General features: G+C 38.3%; 1 long non-coding RNA gene across 1 annotated transcript; it reads left to right on the top strand.

Annotated features, from left to right (window-relative positions):
• Nucleotides 1–378: 378 nt before the first annotated feature.
• LOC126851560 (uncharacterized) lies at nt 379–11793 on the top strand. Its single transcript, XR_007687699.1, has 3 exons — nt 379–874; nt 10969–11107; nt 11607–11793. It is a non-coding gene; the product is annotated as an uncharacterized LOC126851560 (long non-coding RNA).
• Nucleotides 11794–17181: the final 5388 nt, after the last annotated feature.

Below are 17181 nucleotides of genomic sequence, written 5' to 3'. Positions count from 1 at the left end.
ATCCTCCGGCGTTTGTAAGTCGTTCGGGACGTACTGATCGGTATAATGTCGGGGTGATCGGTCAGGTGAACGAAACGCCTATCCACAGTTACACACAGGGACCCCAGGAAACGAGTTTACTGGTGCATTCTGGGTCCGCTCTTTGGCGAAGGCAGGCGAAGGTTTCCTCTCGTGCGCGTGCAGCGGCTCCCGCGCGTTCGTTCGTCTGACGCTTAATACCGGTTTCACGGCTTGATAAGCCGGAGCGTGTAATTTTGCAACGGCTCCGGAGTCGGATAAGCACCAGGTTTTCTAGTTAAGTGGACCACAAAATTCGGGGAAACCTATATAAGGCTTTTCGAGGTAAACTGCGATCAGTTGAGCCGCGGGACTCCGCGGTACAGCATCGACGGATCCGAAATTCGGATATTTCGGATGCTCCTATACCGTTTCTTGATTTAGATTTAAAGCGTTACTACTTAAGCACGCATTATTAGTGATTACAGTATTGTCAATATAAATACACATTTATTATTAGAAAAGAGCTTTTTTATGATTTTATATTAATTATGATAGTACCAAAGATAGAAATATATGATGTCGAGAGACGGAGAGTAAAAGGAAGAGGAGAGATGGCTAGGAAGTAGAGACGCGCGGGGCAAAAGCATTCCAGCGATTCAGGGATGTAGACAGGAAGGATGTTCGTCGAGTGCCATCAACTTAGCTTATGTCATGGCAGAGCGAGTACGCTGCCGGAGCTCCTTGGACGAAGAGAGCCGAGCCGGCATAATAAGCTTTGTGCACCGACTACCGGGAGAGATTCCTCTCACTGGAAGGATTGAAGAGATAGCAGAAGCATCAGCGTCGGCAGCGGTAGCGACAACGTCGAGGAGCGGTAATAGAAGAAGCCTTTACCTCCTTTTCGTGCTTCTGCTCGCGCATTCGTGCCTACATACGAGCAATCGAAGGATTGAGTGTCCTTAGATGAATCCTGTGCGCGCATTCTGAATACTCGACTATTGCGCGCACCGTCATCGCGGTGCACGTCATCGAAAAAAAAAGCTAATTACGATCTTTCTTCTATACCATCCTCTTATATTATGCGTGGTCGACGCTTTTTGACTCGGCCTTTTTAAGTCGGTGACGATGATACTTGCTTCAATCGTAGAGTGCGAGCTCATTGCATCTCGAAAAAGTACCATTTTGCGCATTTACGAAAAGAATATCTTTTTGGATTTGATATCATCTTTTCATTGCCATTCTCTTAAATCATTAAAATTACAAAAGGCCTTATTTGCAAAAATGACATTTATCTTGTTTATCATGTTTTTTGTATCAATATAAATCCTGGAAAATATTTGAAATTTAATTTGTTTTGCCTGAATATATATATATATATATATATATATATATATATATTTATTTATTTAAAAATTTACTTTATATAAAATTTTGTGATGAATATAATTTAAAAAAAAAATACATCATCTATCACGTTTCGATCGATAATATATATAATTAGCTTTGTGGTAAAGTAAAATAAAAAAATATTCCAGAAACTCTGACATAAGAGATTATAATTCTTTATCGTGATATTACGGGAATTTGCTCCTCTCATAACTTTCCGCATTCAAATATGGCGTGCATGTTATGTATGAGGACGTGGTAAAATGATGCAAAGGACTCCGATATCCGATATATCTCCGGCTAATCAAATTTTTTATTCATGTGCATATTTTTCGCATGTGCATTCTTTTTTATCCGCGCGTATAAATTACTTTACTTACGTGCATTTGTTCGCATAATTTTACATTGTATGATAGAAATGAAATATTACAGTTGGTGCGCTATCATCCAGATCTCGATTGATTGACTTGAGCGGACTTTAGTCGTGAATATCTGTTTACAACATGTTGGGGCTGTAAGTGGGTTAAAGGCACTGGTAGTTGTTTAGGGGATAAAGTGCATAGTTTGCTTGTGCTTTGGAAACAACGGGAAGTGGCTCACCTAACGAAGTGGGTTCAAGCCCTCGCGAGCGAGACTAAGTACAAAGAAGGAATAATCTGTATAAATCGCTAATGTAAATAATATAAATTACCTTTTCTGAAATTAGGATTAGAACAAGACAAGAAGCTATTTAAATTCAGATTAAAGTTAATCGATATTGATGAAATTGTCCTAAAATTATGTGTGTATTTAATTATATTTAATATGAAATTTTTCTCCGCAATTTTGGTGGACATAAAAGAATAAAACAAAGAAATTAGAATACTAACGCGCGCGTATCTACAAATGCCATTTGAGGAAAACATGTCTATCCATTAGTTCGGTCTGCGGTTCTATCGAGTCGTGCGTTTATTGTACTTCATCATATTGTCGAGATCTCCAAGTCCGATGCTCAAGCATAATATCGATATTTTATATCCCTTGTCCCGCTTCACCTTTCATTCCTGCTATCTATCGTTCCTACTTAATTCGACAAAGTGCCGAACCGGTGGAAATGCCGATTCGGATTGGTGGCATCGAGCAACGAGACGACTGAAGCACTCGTTAATTTTCCGTTTTCATATTTGATATGATCTGCCGCGGCATTGTATTCATTGAAAACAAGTCAACCGCACGCAAGATTAGAAACCGGGCGCTATAAACGAGAGTGGATCATGGAGGCTTCGGCTCGTTCGCGATGATGCCATGATGGTAGTGGTGGTGGTGAATAGGTCGTTGCGGTGGTTGGATGTATGGTTAGTTGGCAGGTAGATAGGTTGGCTGATTGGGCTGGCTGGATGGTTTCCCACTTCAACTAATGAAAGGAGATTCGTAGCAAGGTCTGGAGATTGCCCGTTTGCCAGAGGTTTAAAGTCGATGTGTCCTCTTCATCGTGAATCACGATGAGGATACGTAACACGAGGCGGAAAATGGGGCGAGTTGTGAAATTATCCCCCTTCTTTCTAGATTATAATATTTATAAAAGAAGATTCGAGTATCATTCTTGTAGTATTTACGATATTTATTGACATAAAATCTGCTTTGTTCATTTGCATTATTTACTTTAATTAAATGTACGCAAAAAGGGATATGTTAAAATTATCAAATGTAATACTCATAATGCTCACAATCCGAGATTCAATCTAAGATAGATAAACTTTAAAATGAAATGTCTACGTACATTTATGTAACAATCACTTGAATAATCTCGTCAATAGGATTCCGTTTCGACAAACGTTAGCAGATTGCGAGATCTTTGCATATAATATTCTAAGATGGTTTCTCTGCTGCTGATGTACGAATATGATGTGAAAGTTTAAAGCACAAAAACATACTTCAGCAATATGCAAATTAATGCCTCGGTAGAATTTGCATCGCAGGGTGAATACCGATTTTATGGAAACGCGAGCTAATATATTAGATAAACAATTTAGAATGAAAATGATATAGAAATATCAAATTCTGCGTAAAATAAAAATATTGTAAGAAATTACATTTGTCTATGTATCAGCAAGTAGTTGTCATATCTCGTAATATATCGAGTAATGGAAACATGTTTTACATTAATTAATTAAAAATTTTTATCTCTCTGAAGTTTTATTTCTCAACCATTTACTTCGATGCTTTTCATTACATTTCATTTTTTAATTATGAATAAAGGAATAACAATACGTAAATTTATGAGAACATTAAAAAAATGAGTTGAAACTAGCAATGTATTTATTTTATTTTCATGAACAAATTTAATACATATTTATATTAATCAAATTATACGATATGTATTATTGAAAAAGTTTTTATTACATTTTTATTTTAATTAAAGATGTTTTAGTTAACATCTAATCTATACATGTTTTGTGGATTTTCTTTTTCCATATGCATATATTTATTTGATTTATTATAATATTAAAATTCAATTAAATATATATTTAATAATACATAATGTTTTAACTTATAGGAATATTACAGCAATAATTTACTACTTATGGCATTAATTTTAATGCTTCTTATGCATTTAAGCGTTTACATATAATCGATTAAATATATGTATTATAATATAAAAAAAGAGAATTATTTTTTTTTTTAATCACGATAAAGCTATCCTTTTCCGTAATCAAGCCAAATGTCTAACAAACGACGAAAGAAGGAACTCTCGAAATTCTTTTTCTACTTTCATGTCATTCGAGCATAAATAGAAATGATCTTGCCTTATGCGTGTGTATATGTTCGCGACTTGATAAACAAAGAAACAAGTAACACTATATAGTGCTGGGAAAATGAAAGCTACAGACGAAGGTTGAAAGTTTCGGGAAGGAAGGGGCGAGAGATCGAGAAGAGGAGCATCCGCGAAAAGTTAGTGTCGTTGATTTGAAAACGACGAGGGTCCGCATCTGCCGCGGCGGATGAGATGGATGGCACGGAATGTAGATCGTCGAGAGGGATGCGGATGGACGAACGGATGGTCGAGCGCATCGTTGAAGGGTTGCACTGAGTGAAAAGGGATGCCGGCGGATCCCGATGGCGTTGCACCGACGGGGTTGCAACCCCATAGGCGACTATACGCGCCAGACGGCTATCGGAGTGCAACAAGAGTGGTGGCAAGAGGCGGAGCGACGTCGATAGGAGGGTTGCTACCGGTCGCTCTCGTGGTGCTTTTGACAGAGGGTTGGATCGGCGCGTGGTTCCATGCGCGTAGAAGCACATGGACCGCATGCGACGCGGCGACGCGCGCGCGAATTTTATGCTCTTGCGTTTGGCATTTCCTCTCTCATCTATTCCTTGATTCGTGGAATTGACATCGTGACTCTTGGCTTTTAAGATACCGTGGAGTTTGGAAAAGATCGCTAATTGTTACGATTTTTAATTGGAAATTGTTTTGCGAGAAACTTTAAGTCTTTGCCGCTATATAGTGGGGTGTAAATCTCTGACGATGCAAATATTTTAAATTTCCAGAAAGAATTTATTTCCAATTTGCTGCTTTTTTAATGCCTGCGTAATTATACGTATTTTTCGCAATTATACGTATTTTTCTACTATTTTTATATTTGTAGCTAAATAACCAATAATTACAACATTATCTCATTAATCATTACGTAATATTACGAGAAAGTATTTTATAATCGTACATTACATCATCGAATAATCATGTCTTCAAATAAATGAATACGTAGTATCGAAATGCCTTTTGAGGGCACTAATGAAAAAAGAGGGTGTGCGTAATTTACTGACGAGGAGAACAGGTAAAGAGGGAGAACAAAGAGGAGACCTGTAATAGGCAACAAGCATACTGTACACCCAATATACGCTGGGGTGTCGCATAGCAATTTAATTTGTCGTTTAAGTGCATGTATTACCTACATTGTGATGCTCATTATAATGCGACAGCTGATATCGTAATATTTTTTTTTTATAACGCAGAAAAACATTATTAGTGCCGATTAGTGTTACAAATAATAATGTATTAAATTATTTGTACAAAAGTAATAGATTAATTTTATGCAAGTAAAAGGGAAAATCAAAACATGAATCGTAAACAGCAATTTGTTTAAATTATTTTTAAAATATATTTTTATAAAATTAATTATCATTTATTAATTAAAATATACAATAAAAATAAGATAGAGAAAGAGAGAGAGAGAGAAAGAAATGCACGAGCTATAATCGCTGTTATATCAATTGCGTCCTCTTTGCAGATGACACGCATTCGGTAGGCACGTGCGAAGTTGTTCATCTAGAAGAAATTTGTTTCGACGCGACTACGTTTTGTGTATTGCGGGAATCAAAAGTGAAAAATGCGTCATTTAAAATATTGTCATTTATATATTAAATTACATACGTATTAAATTACGCACTGGATGCAATCGTGTAAAAATATCAGAAAAGAAAGAGACGCTGTTTATATTTTTATAAAATTTTAGAAAGAAATACTAAATTTAGAAAAGAAATTTATTAAATTAAAAGCTATCAGAGTGTTTATGTGCAAATGGCGTAAGAATGTTTTAGAGTAGTTTATTCTTTCAGCTAGTGTCGGAATGTCATAGTCGGCGTTGACGTGGATGTTGCGACGTCGCGTTTCTTCTCATTGTCAGTGAAAGAGAACCGTACATTTCGTTTCCGCTCGCTGCGAATCGTGTTCCCGCTCGGAGTCAGCCACGAGAGGAGCAGAAAGAGAAAGAAAGAGTGAAAGAAAGAAAAAGAGTAAGAGACAGAGAGAAACGTGCATCATCCCCTGAGTGTGTACGCATGTAAATGACAGTGGAGGGGTGTACGAGTCGGTAGCGGGTGATGATGAGCAGGAGAGAAAGAGATATGACAGAGAGAAACAGAGAGCGCGCACGCAGAGCGAAGGAGGGTGGCAGCAGCGAGATAGACAGCAGGAGAGCGAGACGGAGACGTGTTGTAGGCAGTAGTCGCGTTACTTCCGGTCGAGCGGGCGCTGCGCCTGGCAGCTGCAAAGTTTGCAGGAGGCTGAGGGGTTGTTGTTGCACATCCACGCGCCCCTTTTGCGTGCCCATCCGTACACCCCCTTCTCCTCCCCCGTTTCTGCCCCAAGGCCCCTTCCTCCCTTCGTCCTGTATCCGAGTCTCAGCTACCGCCTTTCCCCGCCCGCCCTACCTCCCGTCCATTCCTTTTTTATCGTGCCGTATCGTCACATCGGTTCGTTCTCTAATTCGATTAGTTTAAATGGCATTAAAACAATCCTGTTGCGACTCCGTCTGATGCGCTCTCTCAAGTGCGAATCGGCGTGCTCGCAGCTGTTCGCTTTCCTGACCAGAGCATCCCTCGCGAGACGAATCTTGGCTCTGCGTTCTCAATTTTTGCAATCCTGATTCTTTCGATTCTATGTTTAATATGAGCTATTTTCTACCCAGAAAGGATAGAATATTATTCTCTCTTGAGATATATTTATAAATATGTATTTTATTCAGTAATTAAAATAATAATGTTTTGTACACGTATTCTTTATCAAAATTATTTATCTTGATTTCTCAGCTTAAACTTTTCTTTAAGTTGTCAGTGTAAAATCAATTTATATTTGTTTTACATAAAAAATAAAAAAAAAGATATAAAGAAGAATAGACACTTGTAGAAGATGTATTAGCTAAAAAATTCAAGCTTGATATCTGCACAATCACTTATATTCTTAATCTGCCAAAAAATAATAAAATAAAAAAAAAAAAAGAATAAGAGCGCGTTCGCGGCAAAGTGCAGAGCAGCCGACATATATCCTCCGCCGCGTCAAAGGCAATACGCAGCGCAGCGCCGAATCGCTGGGTCAGAGGCCATTAGGTCCGTGAGTTATGAGACAAGTTCTAATACTCCAATAATCCGGCTGTCGATCGCTTAGCTCGCCTGCTATATATACGAAACGCGCGTGTGCGTGGCGCGGGCACGCGCGCGGAGCGCGACCCAAACTTTATTCGAGCCGATCAGCCGCACGCCTCCCTTCCACATTTCCCCCCCGAATCTTTTCCCTTCCTGCCTGCCCTCGATTTCACCCCGCTCGCCCCTTTGAATCTCTCCGGGCCGCTACTCGGGGGTGGTATTGCCGCCGCGAAAAACTTTCCCCCGGCCCGACTCCGTCAAGTCAGTGTGAAATTCGGCAGCCCTTATTAAAGCTCGCAACAACCCTCCTGACGCCGGCACCGTTCCCGATGAACACGAACAACACCCGGATCATTGGCCTCCTCACGTTATCCTACAGGGCTGGACAGTGCGTCAGATACATGAATATTTAAATGCAAAATATATCTTTTACTTTGTGTATCCCAAATTAAATTTTCAAAATAAAACTTTTCAGAGAATTTATGTATTTTGTTTCTTGAATGATATTTTGCAACAATATATTTGAATTTTTATTTTACAAATATATATTTTTTAAATTATATTTCTATTTGAAACATACTTTTTTAGACAATATTTTGTCAGCCTTGCCTTGCATGAAATTTTTATCATTCTTGTCGTTGCGTAATCACTACGATTACTATGCTCGCTGACTCATCCTGTTCCACCATACATTCGCGGGTTTCGCAAACCGCCGAGAATGAACGTCGGGTGATGCCGAGTCGGGGTCGCGCGAGCTGTAACTAAATTTAAAATTTTTACTTACTTCCAGGCTACTGCACACCCCTCGGCTACCGTCATTACTCGCTGCAATCAGCGAACCCCCGCTCTATCCGCCCCCGAAGCATCCCGCTTTCCTCCGCCTGCGATCTCCCGCCGCCTTCTTCGGTCGACTCGCGCGCGACCATCCATAACCGGATTAACTGCAGCTATTTGATAAACGGCCGATACAATGGGTCGGGAAAACAATAGCACATCCGAATACTTTGCACGATTTTTTCAGACGAAGTACGGGAAAGCACACGTCCCCCGTTGATTTCGCGAATCAGCGTGTGCTGACAGCTGAGAGCGGGACTTAGGTAAACTCTGCGTTGTTGGAAACGCGCGTGCCTCGGAAACTAAGATGCTTTACTAGAAACATTTTCACGTTTCGCGATACAATGTACTCTACTACTAAAATGCTCTTAAATAAACGATCAAATTTGAAGAGCCATATTTTACGATTTCGTGGCGTCAGCTACGAACCTGCGAAAAATAAATAAATTTTTTAAATTTCTAATCAATTTCAATGCAATTGACTATAGACAATATAAAGAAAACTAAAAAATACGAGCATCATTTCTGATGTTAGCGAACTGTAAAGGATAGGAAAAATACGTTTTACATCGCATACTTTTTACAATTGCCTTGTCATTGCGATTAGGCCGGTCACGAAGGCCGATCGTAACGATTTTTCGTTGAACCAGGAAATTGCACAAGCGCTTCATCATGCTCGATCGACTACCGTTAGAGCGATTTCCTTCCGACGGACGCTGCGGAGTATGCAGATCGACTTTTTCCTCGCAGCTGGCGATCACATCGATGGCGAGGATTCGTTATAGAGAGAAGGAAATTATTCTGCGAACGTTCTCGATTACCATACGCGTAACCGGAGATTTTTGCATTCATGTCCGATCGTGTAATGAGCTTGCGAAATGCACTCTTCACGGTGTACGGTCATCCTTCATTTTTGAAATACGAATATTACTTTCACAAGCGCCGCTTTCGATAATACGCCAACAATTTGTTCGGTAATTTGCGCTTCTCATTTTGTACGCATTTTAATCTAGAGAGCATTTTGTAGAATTGTTTTATCGTGACCAGCGATCCTGATTTGTGCAGTATCCTCCCACCATCGCGATGTGCATTGCAATCATTCGGCGTTTTTTCCCCGCGATTCGATTTAGCGCGGGTGATATTATTATGTTCCATTTATACGAAAATTATTAATTTTTTCATGCTTTATGGCTTATTAACTAACAATTAGGCGAAAATATTTATCTGAATATGGAGATTGAAACGAAATGCAATGGAAAAAGTGATTGTTATCGGAGGTTTGCACATAATTTATTAATTCACATCGCGTATATAACCTGCGGGTATTTAAAAATACAAAACGTTGGCTCTCACTAATATCTTTTTGCATCGGTCCTTTAAACGAGAAATTGATCAGAATACTTTGATATTATGTTTACGTGAAAAAAATTTAATAAAAATATAATTTTTTTACATAACTATAAAAAGAATTAATTTTTATGTTAAATTATGTGAAAAAAATTTTAATTAAGACAAAGAAAATATATTTCATATACTGTTTTAATAATTTATGTGTTGTTTAGACAAACGCAATTTTCTCGCGATTGCGATCTATCAAAATCATGTAATGGTTTTATAAAAGTTGCATTTTATTTTATAAAAGTTTGTCGTAGTCATCTAAGAAACGAAATGTACGTTCCAAACGCGTTTTCTCCGACTCAAAAACTTTGCCGGAAAGAGAGACAAAAAGGAAAGTAAAGCTAAGACACACTCTTGGGACAGAGGCAGAAGGACTGAGCAATCGTCAGATTCTCTTATATTTATATCATAGAAAACTATGTTCTTTTGTTCTGGTTAGACAGGCAAGTTTTTGCGATCGCAATTTCTTTTCTGGTTGGCTTAGCAAAAAAAAAAATATAGAATAAATATTTGCGTAAAAATAGTAAAATCAAGGATTGATCATCTGCCGCTATAATAGCAATTCAATATCATTTCAATAATTATGACGATACTACTCAAGAAAGATAAAGATTTTCTCCTTTTAAAGAAAAAAGTAGAAATATAAAAATATCTGTTATGTTTACATTTATGCTGTTGTTTAGCATAATAGATCTATAAAATTAAATGAAATGAAACTTGAAATCTATGAAAATTTACGATAAAAGCAAATTTTATAGTTACTTATACAAATCATTCAGCGCCCCATTATATTTGTCTCGAAAAAAAATAAGATTGTGTCGTAATAATATTGAGACAAAAGATTTGATATTATTCTTCTAAGCAATGTGTACAAATATATTGCTACAGATTTTACAAACATTTTTAGTAAAAAATGTAGTACGATGACAACTCTCATTCTGTATAATTAATTTATGGAATGCGGTCATACGGCAGTCAGAAAGCTTATTTATTATCCTTACAGATTCAACGGCTTTGCGAAGAACAATTGTTAGCTAATTCTTCAGCATTAATCACCAACGTAGGAACAATAAGATTTAATGTGCTTTTGTTTCGGAGACGGAAAAATGAGAGATTGCCGCACGGGTCAACGGTTTAATTACAGACAAACGGACCGAGCATTATTTTACATTGCGTGAATAAAAAGTCAGAAATCAAGATTGCAGATGTACGTAAAATATACGTTTTACAAACGTGCAGAGTGCAGTGCGCGAAAAAAGATCGCTCTGATTAAGAGAGTTTGGCATAAAATATATTATTCTCAAATATATATCTGTTTGCGTTTCCAGGTTTTGTAATTCTTAATATTTTAGTTTTAATTACAAATTTTCGATATACAATAAATCGTACTTATATAATTGAACTGAAGATGCACCACATGGTCGAACTATCGAACAATTTCAACAGGGGACAGAGGCGATCGGGGGAGATTCTCGATGGCACGATCGAAACTTCCGGCTCGACTCATCAGCACGCGTCATCCCATATTACGGATAACTACTCTTTCCGCTCGTTGCGGATCTCCATTGTGAAAGGGACCCTTCGCGTAAGCGATACAGTTTGAAAGCCCCCTGTGTGGACCCCCTTGTGTTTCGCAGAAAAGACACTCCCTACTTGTTCTTTCGGTCTCTTTTTGATGTTATTTCTCTTTTTCTTCTTACACATTTCACACTATTTTCTGTCACGTTAGATACTGATCAAGTCTCGAAAAAATTTTCGATATTTTTAATAAGAATTTCTTTATTTGCCGAGATATATCTGTTACTGACAGCGTATGATGATCAAAGATTCTAAATTAAAATTAGTAATGATGAAAAATAACACTCTTATTATACAACTGCAATTTAAAGTACGCAAAAATAATTGTAGTTTCAAATATTGTATAGTTTTTATATAAAGTATCAGACAATAAAAGAAGAAGGCAAAAGAACGGAGGAAAAGAGTAACGGAAAAGAAAGAAGAGAGACATGGACAAGGGGGCAAATCTTCCTGCGATCCCGGGGTTCTAGATTAAACTTTAATTGATTCAAGTCCGTGGTCTGTAGCCAGCGAGGCGCGTAAAAGAGGAGGGAGGCGCTGTCTCTCCCTTAGCGGGGATTCTGGCGTAAGGCCGATCCTCCTCTTCTTCCATTCAACGTCCTGCAGCAGGATGCGCCCATTATTCCCTTCCGCGGTAGACCGATACGTTGGAACGTATCAACGTGGACAAGAAGAATATAATAATCCTGAAGAAGAAGGGTGGAGAGAGAGAGTAAAGCTACTGTGACAGCAATTGTCGTCCGTCTTCAACGAAAAGAGGGCTAGTAATTTTTATTGACATGAATTCAGTCGAAAGGATAGCGTTTTATTTGTTCTATCATTCGTTAGCCGGACTAGTAGAGCTTACAATTAGGGATGTTCAATATATTAATTATAAATTCATCTTACGTCATAATTTGTATTCTAAAAATAAATTTCTTGACAATTTTTATTTTTCGATTATAGACGATATACTATTACAAGTAACTGTATACTATTTCAATAATGAAATATATTCTCGCCCGTACATTAAAATTATTTATACATTACTTTGATTATTTTTTTTTTTTTGTAATTACAGGCGTTTCAACGTTTTGTTTCTTTAGAGGTAAAAAAATTTGAAGATGTATAACAAGTATATTTTTTCCTGTCTGTGTATTTATGTGTGTGTTCATTATAAACATTGATTCACTTGAATAATTTTAATATAAAATAATGCTTTTTTTTATATTTTTTTTTCAAACATGCTATGATACCATCTCGTTACAAATATTAAGACAGGTAGGGATATTTCTCCTTAACTTCTATCCTTGTGCAGCGGCGTGTATAGGATGAACCAAACTCCGCCTATGAGATATCTCACTCTCAAGAATCATGCCATAATGTTCTCGAGTAACGGTACAATGAAGAGGCCAAGAGTCTCAAGAACCAAGAGGACCATGGCAGAAAGGGACAGAAAGAGAGAAAGAGAGAAGAGACGAGATAAAACTAGGAAGAACAAGAAGCGGAAAAAAGGAGAAGAAGAAAAAGAAGAAGAACAGGGGTTGTATGAACGAAAATGAGGGTCTATTCCCTACGTACTCTTTTATTTGGATATAATTGGAAGGACCGCATAGAAAACAAAAGGCAGGGCCAGTTTATGGCGGCCATACCTTCGGGGGTCGGGGGCTAGCTGACTGCAACCACGACACAACATCAGAGACGGTCACGGGAATCGCATTATGCGCACCCTGCAAAATAAGTGAGAAAGAGCGGTAGACCCGGTTAACTTAATTCCTCTCTCCCTTACTACCTCGTCGACCTTCTGCCTTCTCAAAGCATCCCCTCTTTTCCTTCTGTCACCTCCTTTCCCTCTCTCTCTCTCTCTCTCTCTCTCTCTCTCTCTCTCTCTCTCTCTCTCATCACGTTTTCCAGATTTTCTCGTCGTTCTTGTTTCGCTTATTTTGCGCGAGGAATCTCGAGAGAGAGAGAGAGGAGATGATGGAGGGTCGGCGCATGGCTAGGTAACGTCGACGTTGATTGAATTTTATAGCTAATAAGAAAATTATATTCGAGATTGGGTAGGTAATCGTGCGAGGCACATCTCGTGGGTTGCGCAAGTAGATGCTTCTCTCTCTTTTTTGTAGTCGTTTTAATAATCGGCTCGAAAGGGTGGTTTTGCCTTCGGCCAGGAAACTGGAAAGGAAAGGTCGAATATGCCGGAAAATCTGTCTAATATGCCGTAAATATTGATACATTAATTTAAAAAGTTAAAAAACTAAAAATAGAAAGTTTTCTTTAAAACAAAAGTTAAGAAAATTCCATAAAAATAATTTTTCTAGACTATAATTATTGCTCGACATGTTTTTTTTTCCTCGAGTTCATCTGACTCGATCAAGTACAAAAAATTCTTCTTTTAGTATTTTTATAAAATTAATTATATTATTTTTTTATTTATATTCTATTCAAATATATATTCTATTTTTAATATAATATAAATTAATAATATATTTATTTGCGCGATATTATATATAGATTCTATAATTTACAAACAAACGCCCGACTTTACATAGCATAGATAATCATATCTGATCGCCCATACGTGAAAGTCGCAATATCTAGAGAAAGCCCTGCCAAAGGAGTCATCAAACGGATGCAGGGGTTGCAGCTATTTCGATCGCGAGGGAAGGTTATGCGGGACCATAAAGCCACGCGACCGGAGACGCCCGGCAGGCGCGTCGCGCTGCCGGAGACGTTAGCTCTTCCGGCTTTCCAGGAATAACTAAGTTCTCGGCGTGTACTCTCTTCTAACGGACGCCCTGTATACTGTAGCTACGCCGCGGCGACGTACCCGGGTCACAGGCCATTAAGTCTCAGGTTCACCGCAATAAGGACCACGTTCCGCTTCATGTAACGGGTAACCGCTATTACCGAGCCAATGAGCCGATTTCACCAGATTTTTCCTATTCCCGGATGTAGGAATTCGTTCCGTCCTCACCTAACCAGCAGCCATCTCATCCCCTTAATTGTCTTACCGAAGAATATTGATTAACAATTTTTATATCTCTCGCACCATCCAAAATATTTTTTATATTTCTATGAATTCTATTTAAAAGACCCATAGCTTTAGAAATAATTAAATGTAATATTGAATCTCTCTTTAAAAGACGATTTTTATTTTACCTGTAATTCTTGCAAAAATAAATTTGAAATTATTAATAATAAATATATAGAGACAATATAAGTTACAAATTGTATTTAAAAAATTTCAATTCAATATTATTGTCCAATTATTTTAATTTTAATAATATTTTTGCTCTTTAAGTGCAATTTACAAGGTATTTAACTTTTCTTTGGAATATTTTGAGCAAGTTAAAGAATTTAAAATAAACTTGTCAAATATAAGAAGAATAATCTACATCCGTATAAAATCGATGAAAATTTTTGCACATTGTATAATTGTTTGTTTTCGGAAATCTGGATATCGTGTTATCGATATCCGATACTCCATATTAGACTATGTTTCGCCTCGTACACACTGCACTACGTGATGTAACCTGCATTCAGCGCAAGTTACAATACGTATTAATCCAATTTAAATTCGTTTTAACGTAAATTGCCGTATACTATTATCGTCGAGTATGTTTATAACTTCGAATTATATGCAAAGCGATTTATTTGATGATGATTGTAGATATTAACAATTCTGAAATGTTATTAATTTTTTTTTTTTTTGACACAATAAAATCTACAACTTGTAATGCTCATATAATCTATTTAATCGTTACGCAAACGTTTCATGTATGAGCGCAGATAAACTACACATTTGTGAAACGGAGAGAATATCTTATCTCATCTTTCAGATCAAAACATGGCTGACCATAGTGAGATACTGATCTAAGGTCAAGCAGTCTCTCTGTCTCTCAAGTTGCGCGGAGGAGACTCTCACTGAGGACCGTCGCCGTTTTCGACCACGAAATGGTCCACGTGTATATGGGGTGGAGGTCGAGGGAGGGCCGTTGGAGGGGGTGGTCTCGGGGTATATTACTAGCGTTACGGCGGTAGCGACCCGGCTGTCGCTATAATCTGTTTATAAAACAATTTGCGGAGCAAGTGATGCGTGAGACGCAATATATCTGCAAACATTGTTAGCATCGGCTCGATGAGGATTGCGGAGGTAAGGGAGGAGATGGGGGAGGCCGGTGTAGAAGTCGAGTGGTTGTCGGGCGGTTGTCCCTTCCATCTTTCTGAGGACGATGATCGCGGGGAGAATCGCCTTTTTCTGTGATTCATCGTGATCTAATAACCGCGAGGACCGAAACACGTGCTCGCTTGGACGCATTTCCCCCCTCCCTCCCCGCCTCCCCTTGTGATTATCGCAACGATACTATCATTCTTCATACTACTTTGGGTGCTTGCGAGACGTTTGTAGGAAGCAAACATCAATACCATTACCGAATTTGTTTTTGAGAATATTTGATGATGTATGGGCTATTTAATATTTGATTAGATAATCACATGTGTTTGTAGTAATGTGAAGAAGAGAGAGAGGTCAGATTATATGTAGTCGCTGAAAACTATTTCTATGATCTATCTTTTTAACTTATAATGACAAAGATAAATTAATTAGATAGTTTATTTTTGTTAATAATTTATGCTACTCTGATAGAAACTTATGCTAAGTTTGATTGCGCTGTAGTGACGAGTTGAATGCATGTTTGCTTCTGAACAATTGTCCTGATATTTTATAATCGAATTGGATTTTTTGCGCGAGGCCATCAATGTTATTAATACACGAATTAATAACGCAAATTTCATCGCTCTCGCAATTTACTACCTATAAAGAAAATTAATTTGTGTATTCGACAAACATTTTTGCGAGTATTTATTCCGAGATAGCATTGGCCTCTCTCCGGAGAGAACGAGAGCACAAAGGGAGGAAAAGAGGATGATTGGGAAGATCGTATGAAGCGCAGCAGGAGACGATATATCGCGTTATCGGCGCGCGCGCGCACATTCATATATTACATATGTATATCCGAAAGAACTCGAAGAGTTCGTTTTCTCCGCGTGTCCGCCGTTTTAATTAATCGGACCCGAGATTTCGTTATTACCACCGATTAGCTCACGTGCCAGTGCGCATATTTTTTCGAACGTGAAACGCGAGCGCGGACTAAAACATCGACGCCCCGATGGTCCGGTAGCCGATGACGGACAAAACGCACGTCACGGCACCCCTTGCGCAACGCTGCGCCAATCCGTGTCTCATCCCCTCGGTGGCCGATCCCCCATCTCTTTTCCCTCCCTCGCGTCCCGCTCCGAATAGCCGTCATCCTTTCGCGCGCGATGCAACGCCGGTGCATCGGTGTCCTGTATGACGCTACACTTCACGCAACAGTAATTTCATCGTTATTTTTATAAATTGGGCGCCCAGGTTAACGCTCCAGGTAGTTTGCTCGCTGGATTACAGCTTTTTGTAATATTAAAGTTCAACGGCGTTGGTCGGCGCGTCCGGCTACTGTAACATGTACATTTTCGCATTGTCATCTCGTCCGTTGACGCTTTGTGCAAACGACGCGCGACGGCGAAACTACGAGCGACGAAACGATCGGGATGATACCTTTCGTCGAATGTGGAACAAACTATCCGTGGGACGATCTTCGATCGCTGATCTTTTCGCGCGAATTTTCAACGTCCGCATCTCTCACCTGAATAAGAACAAAAGACATTTATTTTGCGTTTGTTTTTTACGCAGCGGCTCTTGTCGCGAGACTTGCGACATTTCCGATAACGAGCGATTTTAGCAATCTTTTACAATTCTTTTTGTATCATGTTAGCACAATAATTCATCGATATCTAAATTGTAATTTTTCGTTAAAAATTATTTTTTTGTTGTAAGACCAAGTTATGTGATTTTATAAGCAATAGATAATATAAATTTTAGAAAATTCTTGTATGTGTAATACATTATTAAATTATTCTTAATTTATTTATTTACATATTTATATATATAAAAGATGATTGACATCTCACGATGTCATTCGTGATAATATAATACACTAGAGCAAACGATATGTGAAATGCCGGCGTCTTCATTCGCGACATATCGGGGGAAGGTAAGTA

The sequence above is a fragment of the Cataglyphis hispanica genome, chromosome 1 (genome assembly GCF_021464435.1).
Source record: "Cataglyphis hispanica isolate Lineage 1 chromosome 1, ULB_Chis1_1.0, whole genome shotgun sequence".
NCBI lineage: Eukaryota > Metazoa > Arthropoda > Insecta > Hymenoptera > Formicidae > Cataglyphis > Cataglyphis hispanica.
This window is presented reverse-complemented; position numbering and strand designations above follow the sequence as displayed.